We start from the raw sequence: 19,981 nt of genomic DNA, 5'->3' as shown, positions 1-19,981 counted from the left end.
TAAAATAAACAGCAAATGTGAAACACAGAATGACTTGCTGAAATGTGTTTAATTATATTGTTTTAAATATGTTATTGTCGAACGTCAGCCAAGGTTGGCTCCTATACACTTTTGCACACCAAATCTGGCTCTCTTTGCAAAACGTTTCGACACCCTGATTTAAACATTCATAACCTGAATATGATAGCTGCAGAGCCATGCATTTGAAACACCAATAAAGCTAATAAAACTGAGTTACCATGAAAATCCCATCAGCACCATTAGGTTGATTCAGCCTGTGGCTGCAAGCAGAAGGTCAAGAAAGGCTTGGTGTCATATTCTGTCCAGTAAGAAAAAGAAAAATTTAAGGACCCAGTGGCTAGCGAAGTGTGGTTGCCCTGAGCCGTACGACACATGTATGTACATGTATTTGCGCGTTTATTTAAGACAAACACTTAGAGTACAAGAAGTCTCTGAATTCTTTTAAATAACATTGTTATAACGTTGCTAACAGATAATGACAAAAGTACTTCTTGTGCTTTCATATGTCATGCAGGCGTTGAGACTTCCATCCATTAATCTTAAAAGTAATTCAATTTGATTTGCCATCATGATGATACGATGCTGAACAGTTGTTGAAAACTTCGATACTCCGCATATTTTTTTTCTTTGAGTGACCTTTGTCAAAAGTTTCCATAATTATTGTTCCGACACAATCAGCGTTGGACCGTTCCGCGCCTGTGGTTATTTAACTAGTCAGACTCTGCATCATTCCCGTCTGAAAATCCATCCAAATATTCACCATTATTTACAGCCAGAGGTTCAAAACTGTATGCACGTGTTCCTCTGTCTTCCCGATCAACCGATACTGCTATTTCTTCATCAGACGAGGATAAATCCAAGTAATCAGCGCTGTCAGTGATTGTGTATTCCTTTGTTTGCACACAGGATACAGTTCCTGTTTTTTAAGTCATGTGACTTGCCAAAATGGCGGCGCCCGTGAAAATTCGTAATTGCCGATAAAAATCTTCTCAAAACATCATTAAATTATATCGGATTAACCTCAAATTTTCAAGGTACAGTACATATGACATGACCGATCGAATTAAGGCTTTCCATTGGAGTATTCCTTTAAACTTTGATTTTTTTATTTTTTTTATTTTTGAGTCAGTGGCACTTTACGATAACATGAACGCAGCACTGCTAATGCTCGCTGAATAAGTCAATAAAACTGAAAAAAAAAAAACCCAGACTCACTTCAACTGTTGTAGTTCCTTCCCTCGGCTACCAAACAATGCAGGCATTCCAACAGCTTCTTCCCTCTTGCAATTAATTTCTTAAACACCTCAAACTTTCAGTTCACCGGCCACACCCACCAGTTTTTGTCTCTAGTCGTCAATTTCTGCCACTCCAATTATCATTAGATATTATACATGACTCGTGCAGTCACTGTAGTAGTCACACTATGGTGCACCATCTGCACATCAGTTGTTGACCAATTACAAGCCTCTCGTTCCTGAGTAACATCTCCACCACTTGCACAATCAACATTGTCCCCGATTATCACATGACTAGTCACTTCAAACTGTATACATTTCTTCATCTTGATCCGCTTTGTAGATGGGTCATTGCGCTGGATGATTTCTCCATTTAACTGCTCTTAATGCTACAGCAGGGGTGCTCAATGCGTCGATGGTTGATCGCGGGACGGCGTGGCAAAAACAAAACAAAACAAAAAACATCCGCCAATGCTCCCTCTAAACTGCGCACGTACGCAATTGTGCACCACTGATCCAGTCTCTTCGCAGATATAAAAAAATCAAATACAAACATAGAGCTATTCAATTTTGGCATTTTGAAATGTGATTCAATGATTGAGGAAGGTTGTTACATCCAATGGCACAATTCACATACAGACTGTAAAAAATGAAAAGAAGAAGCCAATGGTTTCTTTCAGGCAGCACAACTTTCTCTGACAATGACCGCTGCTCAGCCACACTCTTTTTCTTAGTTTACCTTGCCAGAAGAACAGCATATTTTGATTCAAAGATTGACTGGAGAGGGGAAACCTTGTAAAGAGGTGGAAGAGGAGAAGTCCATCCATCCATCCATCCATCCATCCATCCATCCATCCATCATCTACCACTTTTCCGGGTCAGGTCAAGGGGAAAGTAGCATCAGCAGGGATACCCAGACTTCCCTGTCCCCCCCTTTCCCCAGCCACTTCTTCCAGCTATTCTGGAGGCATCCCGATGCATTCCCAAGCCAGCCGAGAGACATGATCTCTCCAGCGTGTCCTGGGTCATCCTTGGAGTCTCTTTCCAGTGGGATATGCCTGGAACACCTCACCAGGGAGGCGTCTAAGAGGCATCCGAATCAGATGCCCCAGCCACCTCATCTGGCTCCTCTCAATGCGGAGGAGTAGCGGCTTGACACTGAGCCACCCCCCTGTATCCTGGATCTTGTTCGTTCGGTCACGACCCAAAGCTCATGCCCATAGGTGAGGGGAGGAACGTAGATTGACTGATAAATTGAGAATAAATAGCTCCCTCTTTACCTCAACAGACCAATACAAAGTCCACATCACAGCAGATGCTGCACCAATCAGTCTATCGATTTCCCGCTCCATTCTTCCCTCACTTGTGAACAAGAGCCCAAGATACCTGAACTCCTCCACTTGGGGGAGGATCTCATCCCCGACCTGGAGAGGGCACACCACCCTTTTCAGAGTGAGGACCATAGTCACGGATTTGGAGGTGCTGATTCTCATCCCAGTCAGTTCACACTAAGCTGCGAATCGCTCCAATGAGAGCTGGAGATCACGGCATGATGACGCCAACAGAACCACATCATCTGCAAAGAGCAGAGATGCAATGACAAAGGGCAGCCTCGACGGAGTCCAACTCTCACCGGAAACGAGTCCGGCTTATTGCCGGCAATGCAGACCAAACTCTGACAGCGGTCGTACAGGGACTGAACAGCTCGTATCAACGGGTTCGGTCCCCCATACTCCTGAAGAACCGCCCACAGGACTCCCCGGGGGACAAGGTCAAATGCCTTATCCAAGTCCACAAAACACATGTACACTGGTTGGGCGAACTCCCATTCACCCTCGAGGATCCTGCCAAGGGTGTAGAGCTGGTCCACTGTTCCACAGCCAGGACGAAAACCACATTTCTCCTCCTGAATCTGAGACTTGACTCCACGACTGACCCTCCTCTCCAGTACCCCTGAGTAGACATTACCAGGAAGGCTGAGGAGTGTGATCCCTCTATAGTTGGAACACACCCACCGATACCCCTTCTTAAAAAAGGGGGACCACACCACAGACTGCCAATCCAGAGGTACTGTCCCCGATGTCCACGGGATGTTGCAGAGGGCTTTGAACCAGGACAGCCCCACAACATCCAGAGCACTTGGGAACTCTGCGCGAATCTCATCCACCCGGGGACCCTGCCACCAAGGAGCTTTTTAACCACCTCGGTGACCTCAACCCCAGGGATAGAAGAGCCCATCTCAGAGCACCCAGACTCAGCTTCCTCGTGGGAAGGCATGTTGGTGGAATTGAGGAGGTCTTCAAAGTATTCTCCCGACCGACCTACAACATCCCGAGTTGAGGTCAGCAGTGCCCCATCCCCACTATCCACACTGTTGACGATGCACTGCTTCCCCCTCTGAGACGCCGGAGAGTGGACCAGAATTTCCTCGAAGTCGTTCTCCATGGGCTCACCGAACTCCTCCCACGCCCGGGTTTTTGCCTCAGCGACCACTGAAGCTGCATTCCGCTTGGCCAGCCGGTATCTATCAGCTGCCTCGGGAGTCCAACACGCCAGAAATGCCTGAAAGGAGTCCTTCAGCTTGACAGCATCGCTCACTGTTGGTGTCCACCAACATCTTCGTGGATCCGGCCACAACAGGCACCGACCACCTTACGGCCACAGCTCCAGTCGGCCGCCTCAGCAATGGAGGCGCAGAACACCGTCCACTCGGACTCTATGTCCCCCACCTCCTCCGGGATGTGAGCGAAGTTCTTTCGGAGGTGGGAGTTGAAATTCCTTCTGACAGGGGAATCTGCCAGCTGTTCCCAGCAGACCCTCACAATATCTTTGGACCTGCCACGTCAGACTGGCATCTTCCCCTAGCATCGGAGCCAACTCACCACTAGGTGGTAATCAGTTGACAGCTCCGCCCCTCTCTTCACCCGATTGTCCAAGACATGCGGTCACAGGTTTGATGACATTATCACAAAGTCGATCCTCACAGTGCAACCAAGGGTGTCCTGGTGCCAGGTGGACATGTGAACACCCTTATGCCTGAACATTGTTTTTGTTATGGACAATCCGTGATGAGCACAGAAGTCCAGTAACAGAGCAAGACTCAAGTTCTGATTGGGGAGGGGGCATTTTTCCCAAACACGCCCCTCCAGGTATATCCATATATATATATATATATATATATATATATATATATATATATATATATATATATATAGAGAGAGAGAGAGAGAGAGAGAGAGAGAGAGAGAGAGAGAGAGAGAGAGAGAGAGAGAGAGAGAGAGGAGAGAGAGAGAGAGATACGCACACCTGCTCGGCGTCTACTCGGGCTCTTTCTCTCCCAAAGAGGTGACATTCTATGTCCCTAGAGCTAGTTTCTGTAGCTGAGGATCGGATTGCCAAGGTCCCCCGCCTTTGGCCACCGCCTGGCTCACATTGCACCCAACACTATGGCCCCTCTCACAGGTGGTGAGCCCATGGGAATGTGGACCCATGCTACCCTTTTGGGCCGTGCCCGGGCAATCCCCATTGGTGCAGGCTCGACCACCAAGTGCTCGCCTTTGAGACCCACCTCCAGGCCTGGCTCCAGAGGGGGGCCCCGGTGACCCGTGTCTGGGCAAGAGAAGCAAAGATCCAATTTTTGTTCTCATCATAGGGGTTTTGGTATCTACTATACTTTGTCTGGTCCCTCACCTAGGACCTGTTTATCATGGGTGAGCCTACCCGGGGCATGAAGCCTCAGACAACTTAGCTCCTAGGATCATCGGGATACACAAACCCCTCCACCACGATAAGGTGACGGCTCAAGGATGGGGGAGGAGAAGTCCCTCTGTTTAAAAAAAAAAAGGCATGTACAGAAGAGGCTACAACTTTCCCAAAAACTCATCAACTTGCCTAAAGAGAAATGGCAGAAGAGTTTGTGGACTGACAAGAGTAAAATTTATGTTTTTTTTTTTTTTTTTTTTTTTGGGGGGGGGTTCAGGAGCTGTAGACAGTTTGTGAGATGACCCCCAAACACTGAGTTAAAGGCGGAGCACAGACAGTAAGACAGTGAAGCACGGTGGTCCAAGCATCATGAAATGAGCATGTTACTCCTACTATGGTATTCTGCCTATTTATCGCATCCCAGGGATCATGAATCGGTTTAAGAGGATATACCCGTGAAATGTATGTTTCAACAAGACAAAGACCCCAAACACAGTAGCAAACATGCAACGTCTTGGTTCCAAACCAACAAAGTTAATGTCATGGAGTGTCCAGCCCAATCCCTGGACATTAATCGAATCAAGATTTGTAGGTTTACATTATAAAAGTTTTTTCTGGAACAAGAAATGTAAATGAATTGTAGAGCATCATTAAGTAATCTTGGTGCCACAAGTTGGTTGACTCCGTGCCACACCGATGTGAAGTTGTAAAAAATCAAAACAAAAAACTGGTTTTGAGTCAAAGGAGCAGGCATGGTGGAGCAGCTGGAAAGCATTGGCTTCACAGTTCTGAGGACCCGGGTTGAATCCCAGCTCTCCCTGTATGGAGTTTGCATGTTCTCTCCGTGACTGTGGGTTTTCTACGGGCACTCTGGTTTTCTCCCACATCCCAAAAACATGCAACATTAATTGGACACTTTATATTGCCCCTAGGTGTGATTGTGAGCACGGCTGTTTGTCTCGATGTGCTCTGTGATTGGCTGGCAACCAGTACAGGCTGTACCCCGCCTCCTGCCTGTTGACAGCTGGAATAGGCTCCACAGCACTTCCGTGACCCTTGTGAGGATAAGCGGCTAAAAATGGGTGGATGGATAATTCAAAGGATTGGCAAATCCTAGAAACAAAAAAATTAGTTCAGAATAATTTGAGTTTGTCAAGTCAAAGACAGACTGCTTTTTTTTTGACAGACGACTTTCAACAAAATGACCATTTGCCCAGCCTTAAGAGTGTGAATATCATGAAAGCAGATACTTATTGATTTTCAGAGAATCTTCTGCACCTACTGATATCTTGTATGGCATGTAGGAATAAAAAAAAATCTACATATAAAATATAGAATATACAAAAACATGGATTAATCTGGTTAGTCAAATTGGACTGCTATCATTTTGAACACTATTCTATAAAAAGTGTCAAGGTGCTGTTTTTTGAGACAAAATTAGTTTGATTCTTGTTCACCTTTGACAAATTTAAATTTTTCATCCAAACGCCAATATATTCTGCAAGGTTTTATTCCTAAAAAGTAGATTCTCATCTTGGAGACTACTCCGTTTCATCTAGCAGGTACTGTTGATGCAGTTTCTTGATTAAATAATTTTGTCAGGAATCAAGCCAGGGTGTGGCCAGTAGAGGCTGAATTTGACTCTTCCAAAGCCGTCCAAAATCCCAAAGAGATGGACCCCATTCCATTCTCGAAGAGATTGCTCACATTCCCTCCCAATACCGAGCCAAAGTTTTTCCAGAATTCACCCCACACACACACACACACACACACACGCACACAATCAACCTCCACCTCGCTCTTTTGACACACAAACACTCACACTCAATGTCCATCCTGCTTATTATATTAAGTCACTCCCATTCCGCAGGAATAATAAAACATTATTGGCCTCTGGTGGCCAATTTATTGAAGTCAGCTTTCAAAAAACTGTTTAACCATTCATGATTTGAGAAGGGGTCCCAATTACTTTTCCACATATGGCCAGATAGGGCTTTTTTTCATTTATCAATATTTTGTCGACATCATCTATCCTCAATAAGGTTGGAGGTATGCTGGAGCCTCATGGCGAGCGAGAGGCAGTGTACACCTTGAACTGATTGCCAACCAATCGGAGGGGGTTTTCTTCCACTTAATGAATAAAATAATTATTTAGACATTGGATTTTGTATAGGGCAGGAGCACAGTTCTGAGGACTGCGGCACAAATCATGCCACTCCTTTGTGGAATTTGCATGTTCTCCCCGTGCCTCTAAGGATTTTCTCCAGGTACTCCAGTTTCCTCCCATGTTCCAAAATAATGCATTGTAGGTTAAGTGACCACTAATGCCCCATAAGTGTGCATGTGTGTGTGTGTAAATGATTGGTTTACTATAGCATTTCCTGCAATTGGCAAGCGACCAGTTGAGGTTGTACCACCACCTCTCGCCCAGACTCATCTGAGAGAGGCACCAGCATGCCCATGACTTCTGTGAGGACAAGCAAAATTGATGGAAGGATGGATTAACTTTTCATGTACTTGCTTGTTTTGGAAATGCTTGATGAATTATTAGGCATGAAGAGAATAAACAAGACTCAAGTGTCCAGATAGCCTTAGATTAATCACTCTGAGCCTGACATAAATAGTAATAAAGCAGCCTCTACTAAGATAATCATATGGAGTTGGCACTTACCTCAATTACACTATCAGCAATCCTATTCCAATTAGTTGTTTCAACAAATTAAACAATCGAGTGGTCTTTTAGTCTAGTCACTGTTGCCAAAACCAGTCACTTATGGATCGGATATTTGCAGTTAAATTATTACAGAAGGTATTACACAAATTAAAAAATACATATCTGAACCACTAGCTAATTGATTTGAAGTTATACATTTATATTTCTTCCAGCAATGCTACCAATTAAAATCTCACATACAGTCATTTTATACAACATCGAAGCACTCCTCAAGTCTGAGGAACCAGAGCTATTATCACGGTCAATTTCAACCCCCATCAAAGCAAGTATAGAAAACAGAAGGCTTTTCATTGGTCTGTATGTCAAATGTAATTATTTAATAATCCATTGACTTGTACATAAATGCAAGACTGTCATTTACTATAGCATTCATGTTACCCAATACAATAGAAGGCATGCATTCGTGTTCCTCTTTCCTTTAGAGAAAATGTTCCCCGATATCTGAAAAAGGGGGATCGACAGTGCTCATCGTTAGTTTGCCATTAAACATTAAAAAAAAAAAAAGATGTGCGAGCACTTGGCAGCCCCATGATCTCCCACCTGGTTTCCCTCACAGAAGACAGAATGCCATCCGTGTTTTTATTTACTGTATGAATAAAAGGCAAAAAGCATGAAAGCAGCAGCGGGTAGCCAATCTGTATTCACGTGTGGAACAACGCAGATAAAGAGACTTTGTAATCGTCAGCAATGTATAATTAATGACTTGGTGCCTCATGGAGGGTACACATTTCTATAAGAATTCAAACAAATCTTGAAACGATAAATGCATGCAATTGGAAAAATTAATACAATGGGCACAAAAAAGGTCATAATAATAGTACATTAAAGAGAAAATTAAAAAGAAGTGCAAAATCCTAGGAATAAAGAATTACATTTCTAAGTTAAAGGGCAGCATCTCAGGTGTACGTTTCCCTTATTCTTGAGAAATGCCTAGTTCGAATCTCATTTCAGGTCCTACTGAAGTTTGCATTCAATTTCAGAAACATTCATGTCAAATTGATTGAAGGTAAAACTAAATGGTTTGTTGTTTGTCTACATTTGCTTTGATTCCGAACCAGCCCATGGTGTAACCTGTCTCTCACTTGAAAGCAGCTGCTATAGGCACTAGCTAACCCGGATTTGTATTTGTGGTACTTTGAGCTTGTCACATTTTTTCTCTTATTACTTAGTATCCATCCTTCAATCCATCCATTTTCCGAGATGCTTCTCCTCACGAAGGTTGTGGTAGTTGCAGAGCCTATCCCAGCTCTCTTCAGGCAGGAGGTGGGGTACAACCTGAATTGGTTGCAAGACAATCGCAGGGTACATACAGACAAACAGTCGCACTCACTATCACACATAGGTGCAATTTCGAGTGTCCAATTTATGTGTTTTTGGGATGTGAGAGGAAGCCGGAGTGCCTGGAGAAAACCCACAGAGGCACAAGGAGAACATGCAAACTCCACACAAGCAGGCCAGGACTGAATCCGGGTCCTCAGAATTGTGAGGCCAATGCTTTAAAGCTGTACCACCATGCCTGGATTAGTCTAGTCAACTAAAAAGCACTTCTACTTGCACAAAAATTCATGTTACGAAATGACTTCCGGAATTAATTTAATAAAAGGTACCACTGGAATTGCTGTGTCTACAATGTGGAGGATAAGGACCCCACCCAATCAATCGAGGTCAGAACCAAAGTAGGAACAGGACGTGCCCTACGCCGAGCAACCCAGGGTAGCTTGCCTGCAGAAACCCAATGGTACCCGTCCACCACTGCCCCAAGAGAAGGCAGAAAACGGGGCAGACATATTTCCAGGTCACAAATATACCAAAAAAACAATCTGATTCCATTAAGAAGTGCCTCCTCTGCTTACATGTTGGCCATGTTGAATGTGGTGCATTGAGGCGGCAGATATATTTTGATTGATATATATGTTGTTTACTATTCACACTGAGAGAGAGCAGCATGGTGGGAATTTTGAACACAGGCACCAGTCCCTAGAGTTATTTTTAGTGAAGTAAAAGTTTTTTTTTTGTCAATCCATTTGTTTTTGGAGCAAGGAAGCACACAAATTCCTTGTTGCTCATGAAAGCAACTCGTCTATGCATTGTACGTCAACAATGTCAGCATGACCAAGCATACCAAGTTTTGATATGGAATGGCATATTATATGGAGGTGGAAATGTGCAACTCAAACTTTTTCAAGCTTTTTAAAAATATGTATTTCCAATAACTCTGGACTTTAATGGGTGACAAAAACTCCTCTTCTTCTTTTCCTTTCAGTTTGTCCCATTAGGGATTGCCGCAGTGTTTTTTTCCATCTAACCCTCTCTCGTGCATCTTCTTCTCGAATATCCACTGTCCTCATGTGGTCCCCAAGTCCACCTCGCCCAACCAGTCCCCATGGGATGTGCGGTTCAGGGTTGTGTTACAGTTCTTTTTCTTTATCATTCAGCTTGTCCCATTAGTCAGCTCTCGAACCGTGTCTCCAAAACATCCAACTTCGGCTGTCCCTCAAATTAGCTCTTATCTAATCCTATCCAACCTGCTCATTCTAAGTGAGAACCTCAACATCTTCATTTCTGCCACCTCCAGTTCTGCTTCCTGTTGTCTCTTCAGTGCCACTGTCTCTAAGCCGTAAAACATGGCCGGCCTCACCACTGTTTTATAAACTTTGCCCTTCATCCAAGCAGAGACATTTCTGTCACATAACACACCAGACACCTTCCGCCAGCTGTTCCAACCTGCTTGGACCCATTTCTTTACTTCCTTACCACACTCACCACACTCATTTCTCTGGATTGTTGACCCCAAGTATTTGAAGTCGTCCACCCTCGCTATCTCTTCTCCCTGTAGCCTCACACTTCCCCCTCCACGCATATAAAGTGAAGAAAATAAGTATTTGAACACCCTGCTATATTGCAAGTTCTGCCAGTTAGAAATCATGGAGGGGTCTGAAATTTTCATCGTAGGTACATGGCCACTGTGAGAGAGATAAACTAAAAAGAAAAATCCAGAAATCACAATGTATGATTTTTTTAACGAGTTATTTGTGTGATACAGCTGCAAATAATTATTTGAACACCTCTCTATCAGCTAGAATTCTGACGCTCAAAGACCTGTTAGTCCGCCTTTATGTCCACCTTCACTCCATGTATTATCTTGAATCAGATGCACCTGTGTGAGGTCGTTAGCTTCATAAAGACACCTGTTCACCCCATACAATCAGTCAGACTCAAACTTGTAACATGGCCAAGACCAAAGAGCTGTCCAAAGACACCAGAGACAAAATCGTACAGTTCCACATGACTGGAAAGGGCTATGGAGAAATTGCCAAGCAGCTTGGTGAAAAAAGGTCCATTGTCATTAGAAAATGGAAGAAGTTAACATGACGGTCAATCTCAATTGGAGTGGAGCTCCATGCACGATATCACCTCGTGGGGTCTCAATGATCTTTAGAAAGGTGAGGAATCAGCCCAGGACTACACAGCAGTACTTGGTCAATGACCTGAAAAGAGCTGGGACCACCGTTTCTAAGGTGACTGTTGGTAATACACTAAGACGTCATGGTTTGAAATCATGCATGGCACGGAAGGTTCCCCTGCTCAAACCAGCACATGTCAAGGCCCGTCTTAAGTTTGCCAATGACCATTTTGATGATACAGAGGAGTCATGGGAGAACGTTTTGTGGTCAGATGAGACCAAAATGGAACTATTTTGTCATAATTACACTAACTCTGTTTGGAGGAAGATGAATGATGAGTTCCATCCCAAGAACACCATCCCTACTGTGAAGCATGGGGGTGGGAGCATCATGCTTTGGGGGTGTTTTCCTGCCCATGGGACAGGCTCGCTCCCTGGTCCGTTTACATCATTTCACCATGGCCAAAGCTGATGGCACCAATGAGTCGGAGTTGAAAGATGGGAAGAGAGAAGGTGGATAGCCATGCATGACATGGAAGGGAGGCATACCGGTAGATGCAGAGGGAATGGGGTTATGGCAGTACTCGACACAATTTAGCTGCTGACTCCGTGAGTTTGGGTCACGAGAGGCCAGGCATTGGAGACCAATTGCCAGGTCCTAGTTAACCCATTTGGTCTGGCTGTTGGAGTCTGGATGATGGCCTGAGGAATGACTCTCGGTAGCCCCTATGAGTGAGCAAAATTCCTTCCAGAAACGGGAGACGAATTGGGGCCCCTGTTGGAGACCACATCGGTGGGCTAGCCATGATACCTGAATACGTTGTAGGAGCTCGGCCATCTGCTTGGTGGAGGGGATTTTAGTTAGTGGGATAAAATGAACCATTTTGGAGAAGCGGCAAAGCCAGAAGACCGGTCACGAAATCCAGGGAAATTTGATGTTGAGGAACAGGCAGAGGACCTAATTCTTCTAAGGGGCATTGCTGGGAGGGTTTGTTTGCTGTGCAAACCGGGCACGCATTGACATACTCCCTGACTTCCTTTTTTATATTCGGCCACCAAAAACCTTGCTCTATTACGACCATGTTTTAGCCATGCCCGGGTGACACACAGTGCGATTGGTGTGGGCCCAGTCAATTACCCTTCCCCTAAGCAGGGGAGCGACATATAGCCTGTCATCCGGGCAGCCTTCAAGGCAGCATTTTTGGGTTTCGATTTCCCAGGTGAAGACTAAGATGAAACAAGCGTTGGGGAGGATAAAGGCATGGTTGGACTCAGTTCTCTCCCCATCATACATACGCGACAGGGCATCGGATTTCCCGTTCTTTGTCCCCGGCCGATAGGTCATTATGAAGCAAAACCGCGTAAAGAAGCATGCCCACCTAGCTTTCGTGGCATTAAGCCTTTCGGCTGATTTAATATATTCAAAATTTTTGTGGTGCGTTAGTACCAAGAACAGGACCTGCGTCCCCTCTAACCAATGTCTCCACTCCGACATAGCTGTCTTGACTGCGAGCAGTTCGCGGTCTCCGATGTTATAATTTCGTTCCGCCGGAGTTAGCTTTTTGTAAAGGAATGTGCAGGGGTGTAATCTTCCAACCTTGGGATTTCTCTGTGAGAGAACCGCCCCGATCCCACAATCCGACGCATCGACCCTGACAACAAGCTGCCTATCTGGATCAGGCAATGTCAGGACCGGAGCTGAAGTAAAGCTGGCCTTGAGCTTACAAAAGGCCACATGGCATGCCGGATTCCAAACGAAAGAACTGTGGGGTGAGGTTAGCACAGGCAATGGGGCTGCCACGGTACTAAAGTTTCAGATGAATTTGCGCTATTAATTGGCAAACCCGATAAACCTCTGTACCTCGTAGTAGAGCATAGGTAGTAGTAAGAGTGAGCCGCCTCGACCTTGCAGGGATCCATGCATATCTCCCCCTCCACCAAGACAAAGGCCAAGAATGACACGGAGGGTAGATGCAACTCACACTTTTCTGCCTTGACATGCAGGTCGTGACGCAACAACTGCTGTAACACTACATGAACGTGCCCGACATGGGATTTCTCATCCGGGGAAAAGATCAGGACGTCATTTCGGTAAACAAAAACATATATGTTAAGCATTTCGCATAAGACGTCATTGACAAAATTCTGAACGACGGCTGGTGAATTCGTGTCCGAAGGGGATCACCAAGTATTCATAGTGTCCCGTGGGCGTATCAAATGCAGTCTTCCACTCATCCCCCACCCTTATCCGCACCAGGTGGTAAACATTCCTCAAGTCCAGTTTGGAAAACATCTTGGCCCCCTTCAGCAGTTTGAAGGCCGTGGCAATGAGGGGAAGAGGGTATCTGTTCTTTATAGTGACATTGTTCAGTCCCTGGTAATCGATGGAGGGCTGCAGCGTCTAGTCCTTCTTTTCCATGTAGAAGAAGCCGGCCCAGGCTGGTGACAACGATGGCCGGATCAGTCCTGTAGCCAGCAACTCTTCTACGTATGCCTTCAAGGCTTGATGCTCTGGACCTGAAAGAGAGAATAATCTCCCACGAAGGGGTGAGGAGCTGGGCAGCAGGTCAATGGTGCAGTCATACGGCCTGTGGGAAGGAAGTGACTTGGCCTTACACTTGGAAAATACTTTACTCGGGTCATGGTGACAGGAGGTGACTGAAGAGAGGTGCAGATTATGGCCTGGGATCTTAAGAACATGGAAGCTGATGCGTTCCTTGTGTGAGTCCTGAAATATCAGGGTGAGTGCCTGAATTTGGTGGGTTATTTCATTGAGGAAGCTGTCATTTACCCCGTAAGCCTTATGGGGGTGTTGTACTGTGAAGGTCCTCAGCCCCATGCTTTTGACCAGCTGAGAACTTAAAAGATTGGCGTCCGAACCTGAATCTATGCATGCCGTCGTCTTGAGTGACTGCCCTCCTGAACACAAGATGACACAAGGAAGTGTTTGGTCCGAACTGTCCTGAACTGTCCAGGTTGAGATGCACCCTCGTCCAAGTTTGGGGTGAGGTTCCAGCTACTTTGACTGGAGAGCAGGTCACAGTGTGCCCCGACTGCCCGCAGTAGAAGCAGAGCACCCCCCCCACCCCCAACCCCCACCCCCCCCCTCTGCTGGCGTAGACGTTCCTCGGGCGACAAGTGGGGGTGGACCAGCTACCTGGGTTTCTCCGCTCCAACAGACATACCTTGAGGAGTCTTGGTGTCCCTGATACGTGTTGGTGTGTCCCTCTGGCAGGGCTGTCCTTTACACGTTCCATGAGTCTTGTCTATTTTGAAAGTCAAAGCGATGAGTACTTCCAGGTCTGTCGGCAAGTCCAGCGGGATTAGATGGTCCTTTACCGCGGGGGCCAGAATGCATCTAGGAGTGCCCTGTTGTTCCAGTGGCTCCCGGCTGCCAGAATGCGGAACTCGATCACGTAATCAGAGACTCTGCATCAACCCTGCTGTAGCGTAATCAGCGAGGTCGCTGCCTTGCGTTCAGGGGATGCATACTGAAAGACCTGCACCATGGCCGTGACGAAGGACACCCACATGTCTGTGCCGCAGCTCAATTCCGCAGTAGCCCAGGCATCTCCCCTCGTCATGAGGTGGGAGATCACAAATGCAACTTTTGACCAATCGCTGGTAAAGGCGGCAGACTGCAACTCAAAGTGCAGCTCACATTGGACGACCAGCTGGAGGGCTCCTTCAAGTTCAGCGACACGTTGTCCTTGGAGATGGAGAGCGTGGCGCACCGGATCCGAGTCAGCTGGGTCCATGTTATGGCCAGATCGTTCTGTCATGGCCAGAACTTGAGGCTGAACCCAAATGCACAACTCATGAAGCTTAGGAGCAGTTTGGGAAGCGTCTTTATTCAGTTCACGGTCAAAACACCAGCAGGCAGTCCACGGAGGCAGCAGTAGCAGAATCGGCAGTCGTGAAGGTCAAGAACGAGGCAGGTTTCGGTACATGGGATAACAAGAGCATGGACAAGGAGTTGCAGAAAAGTGACAGAAGTACAACGATCTGGGAATGACCAGTCTGCACGTGTGGCCATATAGCTGTGAGCCGTAATTACTGGAACGAGGCACTGGTGTGCACATCTACTGATTGAGGCGGGTGCGCACAGGATGGCCGTCACACTCTTGCTAAACTGTCTTATTTGATATACAGTAAATACATTTCCCCTCTCCCTCCAAAAGCCGTCACCTTATCGGGGTGGAGGGATTCATGTGTGACATGAAGTAAAGTAGTAAACAATTGGTTATTATATTCATATATGCATTTCAATGCCAATGCATGATAGTGCAGCGAGGTGCAGGTTTTTTTCCCCACTTGAGGTCACGCTAAAAACACGCTAATGCCTATTTCTGGTGCATGTGCTTTCCTTGAATGAGGTGAAGAACAGTCCTTGCAGATGCAGTGTAAAGAAGCAATTTTCTGCCTTGAGCTTTGACATTGTTTCTCACATTGACACACTGACTCCTGGCAATCTAGCCACCAAAAAGTATTTTGGGAACCTGGATTTCATTACAATATTTTTAACTATAATATTGCAGTTGTAGAAAATTAAATTAAATATTGCCCTTTAATTGCATTTGTTTCTGTCGATATTGTTATGGGTGTCTGCATTAGCTATTCGTCGTGCTAAGGTTGGACCTTAATTTATTTTAACTGTGGCTTGTGCTTCATACTGCAGATTTCTTTGTACCCTAATGCCATATGGAGACCAACCAAATGTACTTGTATGTGTAGAGCTTACTGAGTAAAATTTGTTTTTCTTTAAGAATAAGATTAAAATTTACCCAACGAGAGTCATTGCTGAAATATTTATATCATTTAGCCAATAAAACTATCAGGCACATTTTATGGTTGAAATTCAGATTCATATATAGCTCAATGCTTGTTATATAAACAAAAGAGTATGTAACAATATATAAGTATGAAACAAAATAAGGGAAGTGCTTTTGCCCAATGAGCGAATGACCCTGTTTCTGCACCACATCCTCCTTCTAGGGCTTATCACAGAAATTGGAACAGATAGGGCACAGGGGCACCTAAGGAATATCTTTGTAAAGATGAGCATGTGGGATGGATAGTTGGATGGGTGAATGGTGAATAGACAAATCGATGGACAAGTCAATTGTGTGATGTTGGAAGTGGAAGATTAGTAAAGCCCCAAAAGTGTAACCAAATGTGATATGCAATTGAATCATAAATTTGGGGGAGAAAACCTGCTACTTTACTTATCTGCTGGTTATTGTTTTGTAAAGTAAGATTGCAAACCTGTAACATTATCTTTTCATCCATGAGTGTGACAGAGATCAATGTGATAAACAGTTGAGTGTTCATCCATGCATCCGTCCGTCGGTCCATCCATCCATTTTTTGACCCGCTTATCCTCAAAAGGGTCCTGGGAGTGCTGGAACCAATCCCACCTGGCAGGGTACACCCTGAACTGGTTACCAGCCAATTGCAGGGCACATACAGACAAACATCACCAACTCACAATCACACCTAATGGCAATTTAGAGTTCTCAATTAAAGCATGATTTTTGGGTGTGGGGTGAAACCGGAGTGCACAGTGAAAACATACATAGGCATGGGGAAAACATGCAAACTCCACACAAGCGGGGCCATGAATGACTTTATTAACATTGTTTTTTTCTGTAAAAGGAAATATTTTTAGCGTGTCAATTTGCCTGATATAAAAAAAAAAAAATCCTCGTTTGAACTGTAAACATTTTTCATCCATCCATTTTCTTAGCCGCTTAACCTTATGAGGGTTGCGGGAGTGCTGGAGCCTATCCCAACTATCAATGGGCAACCAATCGCAAACGCCTCAACTCTGACAATATTCAAATCCAGGCCAACAGTTTTATTACAGTTTCTCTCAGAGGTCCGTTATCATTGAAACCATAAAAATCTTTAATCCCCTCATCATATTTACACATCAAATTCATGAACTAGTTTTAGAATCAGAAATCAAGGGTGATGGGTTTTTCAACTACTGACGCTTGCAATGTCTCAATGTTATTTAATGGTATGACAATTTTAAATTTTTGTACGGATTTTAACAACAATCATGGAAGTTGACAGGCATGATTGGCCTTCGCGGGCCACATAAAATCATGTAGTGGGCCAGATCTGGCCCCCAGGCGTTGAGTTTGACATCTATGGGTTAGATGGTCCCGGTTTAAGTGAGTGAACTATACAGACATATCTTTAATGATGAGAGTCCTCATTACAAAAAATGCTGTAGTGTGGTGTGTGTCTATGTGATAAACAACTGTGCCAAGTGGGCTAAAATAATTAAGTGCAGCATGCTGGCCAATCATATTTCCTGAACACTAGTGTGAAAAAAGTGTGCCGTAAATGTCACTGCAGACCCATGATCATCACTACCGCTCACACAGTGCCGATCCTCGCTTGAATGACAACGGGTAGGAGATGCCCTTTTGAAATCACTTTTTCGCTGATAATTCATGTCTCTTTCTTTTCCTGCCCTGTTTTTAGAAAGCAGTTGTCGGGGAGAAAAAAAAAAAAACCTTAAAAACGCATGTTTAAGATTATATCTTAATCAAATCATCCAAATTGGAGGCCCCATACCTCAGTGGTTAAAGCATTGGTTTAGTAAACTAGGGGTTGTGAGTTCGTATCCCACTGGGGCTTTCACTCCCCAAGAGGGCTTGTGTCAGGAAGGGCATCTAGGGTAAAAACTGTGCCAAACAAATATGAGAGTTCATCTGAGATATCTTGATGTGGCAACCCCTAACGGGACAAGCCGAAAGAAACTTACTTTTAATTGGAGACACTAAATTGCCCCTTGGTGTGATTGTGAGTGGGACTGTTGTCTATGTGCCCTGCCATTGGCTCGCAACCAGCATGTACCCTGTTCCTGCCCGATGACAGCTGGGGTTGGCTCAAGCACTCCCGCAACCCTTTTTTTCATCACCTTTTTCCTCGATTTGAAACATTTACAAATGGGACCATTTTGGAGGAAAATCTACATTCAGAGACATTAAAAATAATATTTTAAAACTGCCCTCACCTGTCTCATTCCAGCATATCATGCAAGACTTTAGCTTCCTCATATGAGTGGGCAGCCCTCTTCGTCAGTGGTTGTTTTCCCTTATGAGCCCGACCTACATGAGCCATGCCTCCTAATAACTAACTTAGTAGACACTCACACCACTCACCGTATATATTTTTCTAACTAATCACATATGGCAACATATACATATCAAATGATTATTCGAGGAATGGTTGGGAATGGGGTAGGTAGGGGGGGTGAGTGTTGTTCAGCACATCTGTGCTGTTTCCCAGTCCGTGCGCCCTGCCTTCCCCCCTGCATTTTAAATGCATCACACACATTCATCCCCACATTTTTAATGCACCACATACACCCATATTTAGGGGACAGTGAGTCGTGGGTAAGGGGTATTTGTGTTGTGGGAGGAAAGGGTAGGGTAATTTGTCATTGGCAGTCAGTAACCTGGCAGTCAAGGTAACGGGGCGGGGGGGGGGGGGGGGGGGGTTCTAATTTAGCTGCATTGAGGTGCTCCCCTGGGCTAGATGATTGCTTTGCATTGGGCCTCCCCTTTCATGATCCACAGCTGCTCCCAGGGTTCCTCTCCTTAACGTTTTCATTACGGGTGCCCTCTGTCCTCCTTTCCAACAAACAAGGGACATTCTCCCACCCTCAGGCAGGGTGGGAATTGGCAGCATCATTGGCCATGCAATTTGGGTGTGCGTCTGGGTCTCCTGGGGTTGGAGAGGCGGTGTTGTGGGGGAGTGGTGGCTCAGGGGGTTGCATTGGCTCTGTGCGGCCCCCACCGGGTGGTCAGATGCCAGGTCGGATGAGTTGATCTGATGGACTGCCCTGAGTCCCTTGATGTGAGACAAGCCCCATCACAAGTCTGCTCTCTGGTAGAACCCTGGGTCTTATTCTACCCCTCAATTGATTGGATGGGGTCCTCAGTTGTCATCTTTGTGCATGTAAAATGGTGTTGATTCACTTGTATGTGTATGCAGGCACAAACCCTCTCTCTCTCTTTCACTGAGTGTGGGGCTGCTCACTTATTGTGGCAATAAAGTCATGAATATGCAAATTGCTTGTGTATTGTCCTATAGACTTTTATAATTCACTTTGTCAAGCCTACCACACTTCACTTGTACAGCCAGGTTCACGACCCTTATCCTGCATGCTTCTGTTCCCGGCCTCAGACCTAGGGGAATCTGAGTTGGCACAAATGATATACAGGCGGTAGGCACTGTGGATCTGTGAACTGTGAACGGTGAGGAACAGACAAATTAGTCCGTGTGTCTTGTTCTGCAACTTGTGTTTTTATTAACTGCACATCATCAAGAATATTCATATATACAACATATCACCAAAACAATATAACACAGTCCAATATATATTTAATTCATATGGCTCAAAATACAGAAATCTTTTCCTCACAATCATTCAAAAATATTCTTCAGCAAAACGAAAATAAAATAAAGTGCCAAATAATATCCCTTATTTAGATGTCTGTGTGTGTGTGTTCAAAGTTAATACTTAATACAAAGTACGTGTCTTCAAAAAAAAACTAATACATTTCCTAAATCATTTGTCATTAGCTCCAACACAATGTAATTAAAGTAACATCAACACGATGCTCTCATTCGCAAATGCATACCAACGTGCTCGAGCATACACCTGCACACCATGTGCGTTCTCTTATGTAACACAATGGCAACTAGTGGCGTTCGCCATTAATCAACTTACTGAAACAATAAAACTACTTATCTCAATCATATCGCGACCACAGAAAATGTCAAACATATAACTAATAGTTAAATCAATAAGCTGAGTCTTTGTCGCACTTCAATTCACAGGGGGAGGGGCAGGAATGTCATCTA

General features: G+C 45.0%; 1 protein-coding gene across 1 annotated transcript in view; it reads right to left on the bottom strand.

Annotated features, from left to right (window-relative positions):
* thsd7aa (thrombospondin, type I, domain containing 7Aa) overlaps positions 1-916 on the bottom strand; it is a 140,950-nt gene extending 140,034 nt beyond the window's left edge. The window contains exon 1 of the mRNA XM_061837720.1: positions 782-916. The gene's annotated coding sequence lies outside the window, so the exon portion shown is untranslated. The remainder of the gene's footprint in view (positions 1-781) is intronic.
* Between the last annotated feature and the right edge of the window lie 19,065 nt (positions 917-19,981).

Source organism: Syngnathoides biaculeatus, chromosome 1 (assembly GCF_019802595.1).
Source record: "Syngnathoides biaculeatus isolate LvHL_M chromosome 1, ASM1980259v1, whole genome shotgun sequence".
Classification (NCBI taxonomy): domain Eukaryota; kingdom Metazoa; phylum Chordata; class Actinopteri; order Syngnathiformes; family Syngnathidae; genus Syngnathoides; species Syngnathoides biaculeatus.
The sequence above is the reverse complement of the archived record's forward strand: the minus strand, read 5'-3'. Positions and strand labels throughout refer to the sequence as shown.